At 41.3% G+C, this 17224-nt stretch overlaps 1 long non-coding RNA gene across 1 annotated transcript; it reads right to left on the minus strand.

Moving 5' to 3' along the window:
- Positions 1-1409: 1409 nt before the first annotated feature.
- On the minus strand, positions 1410-7656 carry LOC147575730 (uncharacterized). The gene is made up of 2 exons (XR_015241955.1): positions 6949-7656; positions 1410-1668 (listed from the first exon to the last, which is right to left on the minus strand). It is a non-coding gene; the product is annotated as an uncharacterized LOC147575730 (long non-coding RNA).
- Positions 7657-17224: the final 9568 nt, after the last annotated feature.

The raw sequence follows: 17224 nt of genomic DNA on the forward strand, positions 1-17224 counted from the left end.
TCTTAAACTCTTGGTACTTCTGAGTGCCTGGTGATGGACTCACACTTAATGATGTAGGAAAAAGCTATTCTATTTATTTTACGAATCTCCGGTATTGCCTGTGTGCAAGGGGTAGTATGGTGGAGTGGAAAAAGTATAGCATCCAGACTATGCCAATCCTGATTGGAGCCCTGGCTGTGGAATTTGGAGGCCATGTGGTCTTAGGGCAGTCATGTGAGCATTCCAAGACAATTTTCTAAATCACAAATTTCCCACAATAATAACAAATACATGCATAGGGCTGTTGTGAGGGTCTAAGAAAAAATCAGAAGAGGCTGCTTTATAAATTGAAAGGAATTGTTTAAAGGTGAGCCATCTCAGCACTGGGTGGCTCGGTTGGTTAAGTACTTGACTCTTGGTTTCAGGTCAGGTCATGATCTCACAATTTGTTAGTCCACGCCTGGCATCGGGCTCTGTGCTGACAGTGCAGAGCCTGCTTGGGATTCTGTTTTTCTGCACCCCACCCCCTGCCCCCCGCTCTCTCTCTCTTTGTCTCTCTCTCTCTGTCTTCTCTCTCAAAATAAATAAACTAAAATAAAATTAAAAAGTAAAATAAAGGCTAGCTGTCTCAAAGCCTTTTTCTAAAAGGGAGTAACAGTATAAATCCAAAAAGAAAATATATTAGTGTCTTTAATTAGTAACCTTTGTTTTCCTTTTTGTTGTTGTTGTTGTTGTTTTGTTTTTTGTTTTTTACAAATGATACTGGTAAAATCAAGGTTAACTAAGGGGAAATCTTGTGACAGTTTGCAGTACTAAGTAACATAGAAGGTAACTGTGTTGTGTACAGATTGAGGAAAGTCTACAAATATTAATTTTTGTTTATTCTCAGCATATTTAACAATAATGAAAGTTTATAGAAATAAAAAATCCCATACATATAAATCTTCCTTCACAACTGTAAGAAGAAATTCTTGTATACTTCTTGAGGCAGTCTTGTGGGTTAATATGATGGAGTAAAAAATAATGTGATTTTGCTATCCTATAGTTAAAATTTTATTTTTGTGTATTTAGCACTATAACACACACGAACTGATGGATTTATTGTCAGAAGGTTTGGTGTGTGTGACTGGTATTTTCTGACAAAATATGGGATACACAACATACATTTTTTCTTCAGAGGATGCTGGAACAGTAGAGGCACGCAGGGCTGCTGAGAGGGGGAGGCACGCTTTGTTCCTGGCAGCTGAAATTGTTGTCTATCCAAAAGACAATGTTTCCTTCCCACTGGGAAAGAATATCCTACATATTACGGTGTCAAAATGAGGATTCTAAGAAATCTGTGTTGAAGTTCCAGAAGTTGCTATCATTGTCAAGTCCTGAAAGCTACATGCTTTTCTACTACAAAGGTCAAACTGAAGCTAATATCCAAATTCCTCAGAAAAATAGAAATGTTTATTAACAAAGAAACATCCAGACTTGACATTTAAGAAATTTCAATGGATGAAATATGAGATGGGTCTTTGCAGCAACCTTCCTTACTTCTTATTTCTGCAACATACTCCTTTCCTTTAAAATAACAATTCCCGAGGTTTGTCATGGGCAATGATGTCACTGAGGCAGGAGTGCTGATCTGCAAAGGCTGCTGTGTGAACAAGCTCCAAGCTCAGGAGCACAGGGATGAACTGGTCTCTGCATAGTACAGTAACAAATGTGACACATAACATCAGTTTTGTTATAAAGCAGAAAATTAATAAGCCTGTCTTAATTATTAAAATGACAATGATTACAATTCTGTTGGTAATATTTTAATGTTGCTAATGAAATTTAAAATATTTACAAATTATTACAAGGTATTTCTTGGACAATACTCAGCAGTGGAGCCAGTTAGTAGTAATACCAACAGCTGAGTCCTGTTGAACTCAAACTATATGCCAAACTCGGTCCTGAGTGCTTTATTGGCTTAATCTATAATTGTCATATAAAATATGTTAAGGCTTTGCAGCGCATGGTTGGCTCGGTCAAGTAGGTGTCTGACTCTTGATTTCGGCCCAGGTCGTGATCTCACGGTCCATGAGTTCAAGCCCCACATTGGGCTTTACGCTGACAGCTCAGAGCCTGGAGCATGCTTCAGATTCTCTCTCTCTCTCTCTCTCTCTCTCTCTCTGCCACATCCCTGCTCTCCCTCTCTCTGTCTCTCTCCCTCCCTCTCTCTCTTTCAAAACAAATAAAAACTTTAAAATAAAGATATGTTGAGGCTTTGAGAAAGTAGGCCATTTGCTTATGATTATTAATTCAGTAAGTATTGTTCTGGGACTCATAATGATCAAATTCCCAAAGCCACATTCTTGATGATGACACTGCATTTCCACCTTCCCACTGCTCACTTTCTGTTTGGGTTTCATAAGCAACGTGATGTGTAGAGGAATATAAAGAAAGCATTGAAGATATAGTCACAAATACTGGGTACTATTTGTAAATGTGAACAGGATCAGAAGCATTTTATGTAGGAATAAGGCTATTTAAATAATGTTTCAAAGCTATCCTGTGGTTTTTTTCTTCCTTGATTTTCCCCCAACCAGTGTGGTCAAAAGAAGGCTAAGTTGGCAAACAGAGTATACAATTTAGTTGTTCAATTAGAAGCTGCTTATGCAGCAAGGGCGTTAAGCATGTGCAAAGCATCTTGACAACCCCTGGGAAGGATCAGGGAGTTGTCAAGGCTTACTCCCTGGTAATTTCCTTCCCACAGTGGCCACACCTGAAACCAAAGCTGGGCAATGCTTTTGACTTAGGCCATTGCACTGTCTCCCACCCGGTTCCCCTGTTAGATTTGCACACGCTTTTCTTTCATTAGGAAAATTCATTCCCTGTGGCTCCCATTCACCCTTACCCTGAACACCAGTGAAGGTTCTGCCCAAGCCCCATACTTCCTTAGCAGCTCAGACTAGTGCTTTTTCTGTCTCAGTTCTTATTAATGAAGAACGTGCCATCATGCCTCTAATTGACATTCTTGTATTGTTTTTACTTCTTAAAAAGAGAAAAAACATCCTGCAAGCTCAGGGACAAAGTCAAGGGCATTGTCTTCATCCTGTATCTTGGAACAGACTTTATACACTCCCAGACATACTGTATGGTAAAATGAAGACTTGTTAATTGGTGCATTTTTACCAATTGTGCTCGTTCATCTGTTTATTTTAAAAATAGACTCCAATATAGCCTCTCCACTCTCCACCCCTATGTGACATAGGTGTTAACTCCCCTGTGACCTCTCAAGATCTAATTTAACCCAAAGATTGCAGTAGCATGAAAAGCTGAGGTATTTTGTATTAAGAAATGTCTTTTAAATGGATACAGTGTGAATCTTATATTCTTTCCTATTTTCTCTCGCTAAATGTGCCATTAGTATATACTTGTGTATTGGGATGACCCCTGTTCCTTGCATTTTTACTACACAAACAGTTCATAATATTTTGTTTATAAATTGCCATTCCCCAGGAAGAAGTGGTGCATTTTAAGTGAAGAGCTCTTAGAGATCATCTTCTTGAGGAAAATTATTTCCCCTTTTTCAAGTAGGAAATGTAAGAAGTCTTATTTTATCATAATTCTCCACATTCCATCTACGTTAAACATTTGCATTTTTCTTGTCTCAACGTATACAAGGACTGTGACTTTTCGAGACACTCAGATCTGCTTAGCTGAAAAGTCTTGTTACTCATGACTCAATACTCATGAAGAAATAAATAGCACTCAGATTTGTATCTTGGTTGACAGAGCAGCTCCATTTTCGTTTCCTGGACATCCTTTTGGAAAACACATTTCTTTCACTTACTGTAAACCTCTTATGAGTCCTGTACTATCATAGGATCTGGGCTGCAACGATTCGCATTCAGAGGGTCCCTGACCCCCAGGACCTGCATTTTAGGGGGACATATAGACAATTAATGACAATGATAAAAATATAATAAATCCCTGCACTTTCTATGGCACAATTCTGAAATAAAAAAAACTCCTGAAAACCTAAAGTTTTGTCATAACTCCTCTGGAGTCTCCTGACCTGAATTAACAAAATACTGTGTATAATCTTTGTTCATCACAATTAGAGTCAATATTCATATCTTTATTTACAGAAATATCAACGGGCTTGATCTGGGGTCACTGTCCCAGGTCCTGTGGGGAGCAGAATGGAAGTAGAATATATATACACTGTATTGCTTTTCTAAACATAGAAAACATCTGAATTCTCAGAGATATTTGGCTGTGGGTTTCAGGTAAGTGACTGCCCTGTATAATGTGGGTGGTGATAAATCATGAATGAAATTAAGGAGGGAAAGTGATAGGAAAGGCTTTCCTTTCTTGAATTTTAGTCCATTGGCTCATTGTTGCATTATAGCTCTCTGGTGTCTTTAAAATACAATTTATTTTTGTTCTGTGTTTGTTCTGCGGGGAAACTTTGGCCCTACTGCACCTGCTGCCTCTTACCCCAAAGCAGAGTCCTGATACACGCGTCTTTTGAACTACAGATGCAGAAAAAATAAATATCCTCAAATCTAACCACTGGGCTTTGGCAACCATCTCTACTTGCATAGATCTGTCTGTTTTAGAACCTATACCCAGGAGGGTCTTGGCTCCTGGGACTATTGACTTCATCTCTCCCATTAGCATCTGGCATTACCACGTCACTCTCATGAGGAAAGACAGGGATGGCAGGATGTACCTAATTTCTTTCTGACGCCTGTGGTATTATTTCTGTTAGCTTCTCAGCAGGAGTCAGATGAGTTGTGGCAGGTCTTCTGGGCAATATGGCTATAGCTGTTTTCTTCTCTCTACTCGTGACTGAATAATGTCACGTTGCATATTTTTATTTTATCATTTTACATTTGTTGAGTATTTTTCTGAAGTTTCTTCTGAAGCTGGTTTTATTGTAAAATTCTCTTATACACATTTGAGTTGAAATATATGTGGAATATCAGCTAGTTGACCTTGATAATTTAAACTCCTTGAGCTTTTTAAAAAAATCATCTTTAATTGAGAATGATTAAATAAACTTGCCTATCAATATCACTTCATTGTTGCTGCTGTTATCCTAATTTTTTAATGATTTCTACTCACTAGATTGTTTTGAATATTAAATGTACTGACGGATATAAAAATTATATGCATATACAGTACTAATTTCTGTTCAATGTTATTTATGGTTCCTGTGACTAGAATAAATAGGTGACATCTATAAATATCCCAAAAGAGAATTAAACCAAGAGATAATGACTACAGAATAAAAATATCCATTTATCAATTTTAGGAAAGAATGGCTTATAATAGAATACATGTGAAATATATGAAGCTTAAAAATTGGAAAAATGTCAGATTTGATGTTAGGAAATGAAGGTTATGAGATCAGAAAACTTATCAAAATTAGCATGACATAAAATACAAAAAAATGAACAAAATTTTTAGGATTTTGCACATGCTTGTACTTCTGCTTTGGTGACAAAAGGAACTTAATTGTAACACGTAATCAGAGGACACAGAAAGGTTTTTTTCGCTCTTACCTGGTGCAATCAGCTTAATAACAAAGCTTTGAAATGGCATATATCAAAGCATTTATATTTAAAAAAAAACCCAAATTTAAAGTAGTGTCTGGAATAAAGTATCTGTTATGATTTATTTATAGTTGAAATTTGCATTTTTGCAAATCATATTTGTTATTTCAGACAAAATAAACTTAAAAGTCAGATTTACTCTAGATTGCTTTTCTACCTAGTTTTAAAGTATACATTAGACAGGTTGGTAATAAAATATTCAAAAGTGGTTTTAACTACTTGTTTTCAGTTGTGATAATAACAAAGTGTCCTTTTCCTTGCTTCTAGCAAGTCCAGAAGCAAAAATCATTTTTAACACCCAGATGGCATATTTTTAACATTCACTGAAAGCAGGAATAATAAGCTGGCATGCCGTGTTGCCTACCTGTCAAGCCTGCATGAGTATGTTCACAGTTCACATGAAGCTGTGTCTATTTTGAAACGATAATTGCATTGTAGTAATACAAATACAGCTTTTAGAGTGACAGTGAGGCAGTCTGATGTAGAAGAAGGAAGTCTGAAGTGGAAAACAGGACACTGAGTTCTGGGTCTAACCCTGCCACTAACTCTGGGAGGAAGTTTGTGCGAATCTCCTAACCTTACCAGACTTTTGCTTCTTAGTTTTTTTTAATGTTTATTTACTTACTCAGAGTTGGGGGGGGGGTGGGCAGAGGAAGAGGGAGACACAGAATCCAAAGCAGGCGCCAGGCTCTGAGCTGTCAGCACAGAGCCCGACGCAGGGCTTGAACTCACAAACAGTGAAATCATGACTGAACTGAAATCAAAAGTTGGATGTTTAACCCACTGAGCCACACATGTGCCCCAATTTTTGCTTCCCTATTGGCTAAATGAATAGTTTGGAGTAGACAACTTTTAAGATTTCTGCTAGTCCAAAAATGTTTTAATTTGATAAACCATGTACCCTGTTGTGCAAAAGAAGTATTTGTTTTTCTGTCAAATTTTATAAAGTGCCTCTTCTGCCTGGTATCAGACAATGGGATTTTGGTGCATGTGCACTAGATTTTGTTTAGTGACATTTAAATCCAGTTAGTGATTGTCCCTTCTTTCTCATTCATTGTAGCTGGGTGGTGTCAGGTGGGGTCACTTGACCTCATGTATCTTCCTGTGCTAGCACCTGCCCACATGGACACTCTCTGATCGGGTCCTTGCTATGCACGGTCTATCTAGGTCACTCTCCCTATGGTCCCTCTTGTTATGGTCCAAGATACTTTCAGATCTTCTTCCTCTCTCTTTCTCTTTCTGCCTCCCTCTCTTTCTTTCTCAGCTAACTGTTATGGCTTTCTTGGAGGCATGAAAAAATACCAGCTGCTGTCTTGGGAAGACAAATGGAAACATGTATATGCTACTTGGGCCAGTCTTAGCGTACACATACCTCATAGCATGTCATATGAAGGCCCAATATAGCTCCTGAACCTGGTTCGGGAAGTGGGGTAAGGTCCTCCCCACTCTCAGATCCTCGAACCTCTCAGGGGGCATCCTGCGCCCCTGCCCGGGACTCTCTGAGCATGATGGCAGGATAGGTCATTATTCAATTTCAGTAGACATTTGTTTTCTCCAGCAGACGAGTATAATTTATTTTCATCAATCAAGTAAGATGTATTTCCCACTGTTGGGATGTATCGGATGATAGATCAAACCACAGCTGGTTCTGTTCCTGAAAAGCATCATAATCCTCCTTCTTTCAGAATTAAAAACAAGAGAATAGACCAGTTATTATTAAAGATAAACTACAAAATTCATATTTGTATCACAATTTGAACAGTTGCAAAATCCTGTGCTTCAGACAAATATCCTGAAATATTTGTGCCTACCCATTTTTTCTTTTCCTTTGTCCCTTTCCAAATGAGTAATAAATGCATTCTCTTTACCTATGGGGATCAAATTTAGTTTAATTTCCCATTACATCTTATATTTTGGCTATTTTGAACAGTTCAGTTTTGCTCAGTTATGATTGTTTTGCAGCAATATAGAACATCTCTGAAGCTTTCCATTCAAATGAGGAGGAAATCATCCAAGTGATTATTGTCTTTGACATAATCTTGGGAAATGTTGAGTATACGTGTCTTTCTATGTATCCTGAAAGATGATGAAGATGAAGATGAAGATCTAAGCCTGAATTTACACATCAGGAGTTGGTAATGGCTCCATTAGGCTGTACTCTGTTTTCTTCAGTGGTATTCTATTTGAATCTTTTTATTATTTGATAAAAACTTTAAAAAGCAGACTTCTTGAAACTAGAATTGGAGTAGCGAAAAGAGACAAGCTGCATCACAGTAAAGCAAATGGTAGAGATCTGAAGTAATTCATTGGTTCATTTTTTCTGTGGAAAGGGAACTCTTTTTATTTTTGGCAGATTACCTAATGGCTGAATATGCAGACTGTGTGTTTGAAATCCCAGTGAGTCTTCAAAAAATTCATCACAAGATGCTGGGTGAAGAAATGCCTGATCAGTGTACAGTGCCTCTGTCTTAAAAGGAAAGAAGAGAAAAAAACTGCTCATGTGGAGAGAATATAGAAGTTACTTGATCTGAGAACAAAAGCTCCCATCTGTTTACTGATACCCACCTCCCATGGACTTCAATCAGCTTCATCTTCTCAGCGGGAAGAACTTGTTGCAGGATAGAAATTTGAACTTCACTAATAGTATTAAAGGGGATCAAGGCTTTCATAATGAGTTTAATACCTCGGATGCAGAAACAGTTATTGGACACTGCAGAGTCTTAAATGATTCTCTTGGCTTGGTGAATTTTATCTTTCCTACAGGTGGAAAGTTTTAAAGTGTATATATTTATGTAGATGTGTAGTTGCTGGAACTAGAAAGTAAATAGGTGACCATCACAATGTTACATAAGTGGTTTCACTCATGGGTTGAAGATTTGGGGTATTTGGATCCCCAAATAAGGAACTTGAATTATAGTGGATTTGATTATGAGAATAGGAACATTCTTCCCATAGCATCCTTGCTTCTTTTCCTCTCTTCTCTACCCCTTCTAATTTCTGAAAATATAATGAATAATAATTACAAGTTTTGAGTGTTTTCTATGCGTCACGTAATGAGCCTTTTACTTATACCCGCATTTTCTCATTATTTCTTACCATAATCACTTGACATAAGAAATTCAAAGCAAAAAGGTTACGCTACTTTTCCAGGTCACACCTGGATGAGACGCAGGAAATTAAATTCAGGTGAAATTGATGAATCAGTTGAATGATACCACCCAATCCCTCCTTCCTACTCTATGTAGAGCAGTTTAAAACCAATTTCTTTGCCTGGTTCTCAGGTGTACTTTAAGGGGCTGCATAAGCACTGAAAGATACATCTCGGGGCCGATCCTGCTGCAAGAACAGTAAGTGCCAGGAGGGCCCCAGCCTGGCCCAGCCACAGGCAGAAGGAAGAGAGCATGGTCTCCACCAGCCCTTCACCCTCAATGCTGTCGGTCTCCAAACCTCTGCCCCCCCCAGTGCCCAGCGGCTCTCCGCCCTGCCCCTGGCTCGCCACCCCGCCCCACCCTGTGGTTCCTGCCCCGCCCCCGGCTGTCCGCCCCGCCCCGCCCCGCGGTTCTCTGCCCCGCCCCACGGTCTCCGCCCCGCCCCCGGATCTCCGCCCCGCCCCGTGGGTCTCCGCCCCGCCCCACGGCTCTCCGCCCTGCCCCTCACGCTCTCCACCCCGCCCAGACGCTCTCTATCTGAGGACCTTCCTTCCGCGTGAGGAGACGTAATCAGTCACCACAGCCGCCAGCCGGGCCCGCAGGCCGCACCCGAGCTGCAGACTGGAGGAGGAGACTACAGCCCACAGGTGGCGGCCCCGGGCCTCCCCTCAGGCCGCCGCGTGCTGACGCCAGAAGATTCGCGACCACCAGTTCTCCTCAGAAGCCTCAGGGCGTCAGAACTCAGCCATGAGCTGTGTGGACGGGGCCCGGTGCCCCTTGTGTCCGTGTGGACGGCACGCCGCCTATCCCTACAATGACGGGACACAGTCCGGACAACACGTCCCCGTCCCCACGACGACGGGACACTCCCCGGAGGCGCCTCAGCCCGGACATCCTCAGTGTCCGTGTGGACGACACGTTCCGGTCCCCATGATGACGGGACACGGCCCGGATACTCCTCAGTTCGGACATTCTCAGTGTCCGTGTGGACGACACGTCCCCGTCTCCGTCCCCACGGTGATGGGACACGGCCCGGACAACCTCTGTGTCCTTGTGGACGGCACGTCCCTGTCCCCACAGTGACAGGACACAGCCCGGACAACCTCTGTGTCCTTGTGGACGGCACGTCCCTGTCCCCACAGTGACAGGACACAGCCCGGACAACCTCTGTGTCCTTGTGGACGGCACGTCCCCGTCCCCACAATGACGGAACACGGCCCGGAGGCACCACAGCTCGGACGTTCTCAGTGTCCATGTGGACGACACGTCCCATCCCCACAGTGACGGGACACACACAGCCCGGACAACCTCTGTGTCCTTGTGGACGACACGTCCCTGTCCCCATGGTGACGGGACAGGGCCCGGACCACCTCTGTGTCCCTGTGGACGACACGTCCCTGTCCCCACGGTGACGGGACACGGCCCGGAGGCACCTCAGCTGGGACATTCTCAGTGTCCGTGTGGACACGTCCTGTCCCCACGGCCCAGCAGCCGCAGCGTCCCCTCGGAGGACCCTCAGCGTCGAGGACCAGGCTCGGCTCGTGCAGCCCTCACCGCTGGAAGAAAGGGTAAGAATACACCACACTTGGCCACAACACGTGCCCACCGCTTTTTGGCAACATTTACTGGTCTGTGTACACACTGGGCGAAAGCTACTTTTAACGTGTAGACGAGGAGTTGGAAAATCACGGGTTTTGCGCAGAAGTGTCCTCTGGAGAGGACTTTTGTGTGTGGCATTGCTGCACCATGTCCTGCAGCGGCCCTGCTGGTGACGCAGGGCCGTGTGGTGTCCGCGGGTCAGAGGAGACGGGGCACGGGGCCCCGAGGGGGAGGCTTGCCCAGGCTGTACTGGTCACACTGAGGAGACGCGTGCCTCTTATTCCTGTCACCCTGCGTGTGCACTGTGTCCCCACCCTCCGCGTTCACTCGGCAACGTTAGGTACCTTTGGGAAGTGTCCCGTCCCTCTAGATAAAGTGCCCTGTGTGCCTCAAGCAGAGGTTGTAAGTAACATCGCTCGGATACCCTGTTATTAACATTCCTACGAATGCTGCCTTGCGGAGATGCGAAGGCTCCACCGGGTGTTGGTGCAGTCGTGTCGGTCACTGTCCGAGGAGGGAGAGGACGGGGACTCCACCCAGGGTGTGCAGAGGCAGTATCCATCGTGGGCCCCTCTGCTCGGCACTTTTCATTGTGCACATAGTGTGTGGAATGGACACGGGGGTCCTCCTCTTACAGCTAGTCTTCTTACATGTTAGGTAGGTTACCAGACAACAGAACGGTTAGTAAACGTGCGTTTTGTAAATTTTGCGTTAAAATTTATAAGGCGGTGATCTTCCGAAAATGACTGGTGGAAGGGAAATGGTTAAACTTATGTCTTAACAAAATCAGTCCTTGAGACCTGTGGATTCTGTTGTCGTTTCTCCTGGTTTTCTTAAAGAAACATGGGCTCTGGAATTAAACTGCTTGGTTAGAGTCTGCGGTCAAAAACTTGCTTAAAGTTCTCCAAGTCTCCTGTTTTCCCATCCATAAGATAACACAACAATGTCATTGCTTCAGTGAGTTGTTCTGAGATTAAAGCAGATGATAAATAGGATGACTTGGAAGGGCCACTCAGTGGCTCGCAGTCACCTCTTCTAGTTGTGTGTGGCCAGGGGTTAGCATGTTTATAGGAGAGCAGGAGAAACTAGGTCGGAAACACCGGCAGAACCGGGGTTGAGAAGAGCCTCCTTACCCGGTTAAGAAGATCAAATTCTCTATGTAAAGGGAGCCATTTAAAGATCTGCTTAGGATGAATGTTTGGTAAATCTTGTGGTAGATCTTTACCAACAGAAACCAGAAGGCCCGGATGTGGTACTAAATGCCACAGTAGGAAACGGAAGTGGTAGGGTGGCATGAATCTGAAGAGACGTGACTTGTGATAGACACACTGAATTTTTCGACTTGTGTTGAGGAAGGGAGAGAGATCCAGGAGGAATTCCATTTCTCGTGTTTAGATGACTCAGCAGATACAAGCGGTAAGACAGTGAATACAAAATAAGAAGTCCTTTTAGTGCGTAGATTATAGCTAACATAAACTTGGAATATGTTAAATATATGATACCTAAGAAACTTTCAGGTAGACATAGACACTTTAACCTGGAACTTGGAAGTTTGGGCTGAAGTTATTGATTACAATTCATGAGAAAAATCACGATGGTTAAAGAATGAATGATCCCACCAAACTAATAAGAAAAAAATACAGATCAAGGATGGAATTTCCAGAAACAATATTTAAGAGGTGAGGCTAGGAAAATATTCAAGAATAATCTGAGCCATCGGATAATCAGAAGAGAATGGGGTTGAGAGGAAGTCAAAGAATGAGCAAATTTTTTAAAAAAAGGAGTGAATACCCAACAGTGTGAAATTCTGCAGAAAGGAAGTAAGGTAATAACTGAAAATACCAACTGGATTAGGTAGGGAAGATGTCCCTCATCTTGGCAAGTGTGGGACGAGTAGAGAGAAATGGACAGAAAGCACATGGCAGCTTAGGGGGGAACAAAAGGGGAAGAATTGCAAATATGAATGTAGACCAGTATTTTTCTTAAAGTTTAACAAATGGCAGGGACAGAGGAGCCATTAGCTAGAAGAGATCTCGCAACTGAGGGAAGTGGTTTATTTTGTTTCTTCTAGCTTTTAAGATGAGGAAAACATGTTTTTAGGTGAAAGAAGGGAGACTATGGGGAATATGAATTTACAGAAGAAGGGGCTTGTTTTATCATGTCTCTAACACTTAGAGACCCGTTTTCGTTTCGCCCAGTCATATACTCATTTCCCTCATCTAAATATTTCTCCTTTTTCCTTAACCCTTTATTGTGTCCTATCTCTTCCTCCTCCTGCATTTATGCTTACTCTGGCACTTATATTCTGTACCTGTCTGCTGACAGGCCCATGTACTTTTCCTATTCCCTCCTCTGCTATCTTAGGGATTTTGCAAGATTACTGTGCCTATTTTGATGGGAGTCTGTTGGCTGAGGTCACATCCTTGATAAGAATGATTGATTGGTAGTTGTGGAAAATACTGGTATTTTACTCAGTTAACATTTGTATAGTTTATCAGGTATAGTCAGTATTTGAATTCAACCCTGTGACCTAAGGGGAAACCCAGGTCCAACATACAAAGAGTAAGAGTAGATTTGTTTTCAGAGTATTTTGATACTATTTAAAGAATTTTTAAGAGAAAAGACACAAGTTCATTTTCTATCTCGGTTGGTCAGAGAAGGACCAAACCTTCACTGACGATCTGAAACAGAAACCTCAAGGTGTGAAATTATATAACAACCTAATGTTTCCTACGTAACTGTCTTTACAATTTCAGGTTGTGTTTTTGGGAGGAATGTGACCATCTCCAAGCTATGAAACACTTAAACAAATCAGGCGAGATTGAAAATCTCTAAGTAGAAGCCAGTTTTATGAGTGCCTCAGAAAGTGATCAGAAAATAATGTTTTTTTTAACACGCTCTTGTCTCTGAGATTGCTGGATGTAGATGGAATTCAAATAGTGCTTTTTCCTCTCTGGGCCAGTGCCCCACATTGAGTACGTTAAGCACCTTTCACTGGTCCGCAGCAATAAAGCACATTTTCTTAGTGTCAGAACAGACAACCCATAACCATCAGAGCCACCGGCGTTGGGTGATTACATACTGTCTTTAAGAAAATGTGATGCTAAGATGCAATTCAATTTCAGGAATAGGATGTGTCTCCTGGCAGCAGGCTCACATTATTAGACTATCGTGGTGGGACATTGTGCATTAGCTGCAGGGGCATGACTGTAATACAAGCAAATAGAAAGCATATCTCTGACCAAAGAAAAAGGTTCTTGAAAAATTTTATCTCAAATATATTTACTTTTAGTGTTCTGGAAGATGACAAAAGATCTCAAATTTATAGCCCTGAGAGATGGTAAAACCAAGTGTAGACCACAGGCTTTGGATTCACATATACCTAGTTTACAATGTTGACTTTGGGTCCTAATTGCCATGTGACCCAGGGCACATTACCCATTCCTCCCATGCTGTTGTTTCCTTACCAACAAGTAAGAATATAGTACCTACCTCATAGGGCTGTGCTGAGGATTATTATCTAATATGCATTAAGCTGCTATTACTATTTCTGGCTGTTATATTTCCTGTCATTTAGGAAATAAGGGTAGGGGACAAGGAGGTGTGGTTGGGTCAGAAAGCAGAAGATTCAACCCAAATGAAATACTAAAGAAGATGGCAAGCCATATACAAACCAAACAGATCTTTTTTTTTTTTTTTTTTGATTACTTATTGCCTCTATTTTTTAGCCTAATTCTATATGAAAATTCACATGTGCTAATACCATTATTTTGGCATTCTGATATTATAGGGTTTATTTGTTTTTGGTTGGGATAAAGAAACCCTGGCTTTTACCTGTCTAGGAAGTATTATCATATCTTCATTCTTTGGACTGAATACCAAAAAGGTGTATTTGTCCTAGGAGTAGGAGGATTATGTCCATCCTCCCCAAACCAGATGCTGGAACCAGTCGAATTAAGCCCTTCTAGCACCAGGCTTTTACACTAGAGTTTTGATTGGTCTTAGAAGTTAATTGCTTATTTCAGTAACTGCATATGGACAGTAACCTTCAAAGTGCCAAAAATGAATGGATGAATAAAGCATAAGAATTCTCTGTGGAGAAGCCCTGGTGTGTGCTTAGGGCAACAGAGGGCCTCTGGTTAGTAAGATCAGTAGTTGCAGTAGGCATGTAGTCCACATGACTGGATAATCTGAAGGTGAAGGAACTAAGTTGTACAGTTGGCCGGGAGGGTTTCTGCCTCCCAATGGAGGGGCTTCCAGCTGAGTCTGTTTGAACTGGAAGGACCCTTGTCCCAAGAACTGAGCCAGTTGTGTGATTCATGCACTAGGAAAGCTGTGTGGGCAGTGGATATTACATTAATATTCTAGTTAACTCAGTCTTCTACAGCAAGGAAAGGTTGTGTGTGTTCCCCAAGGTACAGAGGCAAGTGCCCTATTTTCACCTTGTTTCTCCCTCCCTTCTCCACCCAGGGTGAAATGAGAGGCTCTGCTTTTGACACCAGGAGTAGTATATAAATGCATCCTGGGTAAAAATCCCTATGACCTTGTCTTAACTTTGGCTTCTGATATATTCCTGTAACGTTGTTGATAGCATAGTGATAACCTCAAAATCCTTAACTTCCCCAGCCCCAAACCTTGAAACGTCAAATATAAATATATTTGCCTAAATTCAATGCACCAAAATCAAGTTTATCAATTGGATAATTTCTGAATGACCTATTAGAGAAGTTAGCATGTTTCTTTAAACATTTATAAAATGTATTTATTTTATTTATTTATTTTTCCAACGTTTATTTATTTTTGGGACAGAGAGAGACAGAGCATGAACGGGGGAGGGCCAGAGAGAGAGGGAGACACAGAATCGGAAACAGGCTCCAGGCTCTGAGCCATCAGCCCAGAGCCTGACGCGGGGCTCGAACTCACGGACTGCGAGATCGTGACCTGGCTGAAGTCGGACGCTTAACCGACTGCGCCACCCAGGCGCCCCTGAATTTAGAGTAATTCATATTGATTTTTGAAACTTTTTAAGATCTCTATACAGTTTGGTTACCTGGCTTTCATTTTATTTTGCTAAGAGCTTTTTAAGGTTTACTGCATTTCTTTCTCTACCATACCCCCACATCCAACTTTTTAAGAGCTGGGGCTGAGTAAGGGGGATCCTTTATTTGGGGAAGGTATCAAGAGGAATGTTCCAGAGATTGGGCATTTAGTACATATTGGGTGAATTGACTTTTGACAAATTAGCTGTCAGTAAACTGGCTTTCTTTCTGCAACTTCAGGAACTAAATCTAAAAGGTTGCCTACTGCTTTTCATAGGTGTATTATTTTTTTTTTTTCAAATAAGAATCAATTTCCTAGCAAGTAGAATAAAATTATGCTAGAAGGAGTTCAGAAGAACAGGTGGACTTGTGCACTGCACATTGTTATCTACAATTAGAGAAAGGCGTGTTAACATGAAAAATAAGGCTCATGTTAGATTAAAACATGCAAAACCACATCAAGGAGCTAGTGTTATGGAGATCTTGCAATGATTTAAAGTGATATATGCTTGGGATTACAAAAGGGTTCTAAGAGAGTAACAAGGATAATTTCAAAGCTCACTGAAAAGCAGAATCTTCCACTGAAAGAGGCTGATTTTCTTCTGGTTATAAAAGAAAACCCTGTTCGAGAAATGATAGTGCTAAGTTATCCAGCGGTACTGAGACTGTCAGAAAGCAGTAGATGTTCCTAGGAGTAAGAAAGCATAAGGACAAAACTGATTAGAGTTTGGACTTTGATGACAGCTGTGAATGGAAGTCCTATTTCTGGAGGGTGCATTTGCTTTTATGGAGTGAAAACAGTCAAAGATGAGGGAGACATACAGCAGACTTCTTTCTTCTTTTTCAAGTAAGTTACCAGCACACAATTCAACACTCATTGGTTTGCAAATGCAGACTGGTTTCCCTCTTGCTGTGTTATATATATTTTTCCATGACAATTGGTAGGTGGGCATAAAAGAAGATTTAAACTCCAAAGAAATTAATTTGTAAGTTATTAATATTGCTGATATAATTGAAAGACAACTATGCTTTTAGAGTATTGTTGAATAATTTACTGATTGTGACTTAAGCAAAGAAAGAACAATAAGTTTATTTTATAACAAATATACATATAACTCTTCAGATTTGTCTGTTGCGTCCACCAGAAAGGGTAAAAAAATGGAAACATAATTAGATACAAACAGTACATAACTAACTTTTTCAAAGAGAAAAAGAAATTCGGTAAGGCCAAGAGTTTTAAAAATTCTAGTTAGAGATTCCTCATGCTGTTTTAGTATACCCTAAGTTGATGGCAAATCTTGTATGAGTATAGGAAAATTTAGAGCAGTTACGCAAAACATGTTCAAAGTGAAATTTCAGAAAGCAAGGAGAGTCTGTTCACATGGAAACCTTCATTAGGGTCCTTACAAATTTAGCCAGCTCATTGCATCAGAATGAAAGGACATTAAAAAAAAAATTTGTTTTTGATTTATTTATTTTGAGAGACAGACTAAAATAGGGTGCAAGTGGAGGAGGGGCAGAGAGAGAGAGAGAGGAGGGACACAGAATCTGAAGCAGGCTCCAGGCTCTGAGCTGTCAGTACAGAGTCCCACGCGGGGCTCGAACTCATGGACTGTGAGATCATGACCTGAGCTGAAGTTGGATGCTTAACCAACTGAGCCACCTCGGTGCCCTGGACATTTTTTTTTTTTTAACTGCCTTTATTTCAGTGATGTCTCTGACTAAAACCACAGGTTTGCTTTCCACTTGGAAATACTGCTATTTTTGGTTATCAGGGTAAGAGTGGCATTTTCCCTAAGTCTACAACCTTGTCTGTCTTTGCAGAGACTCCTAACATTTAGTTTCATTGTTTCTCTATTTG

The sequence above is a fragment of the Puma concolor genome, chromosome D2 (assembly GCF_028749965.1).
Source record: "Puma concolor isolate L17-30 chromosome D2, mPumCon1.1.hap2, whole genome shotgun sequence".
Classification (NCBI taxonomy): Eukaryota; Metazoa; Chordata; class Mammalia; order Carnivora; family Felidae; genus Puma; species Puma concolor.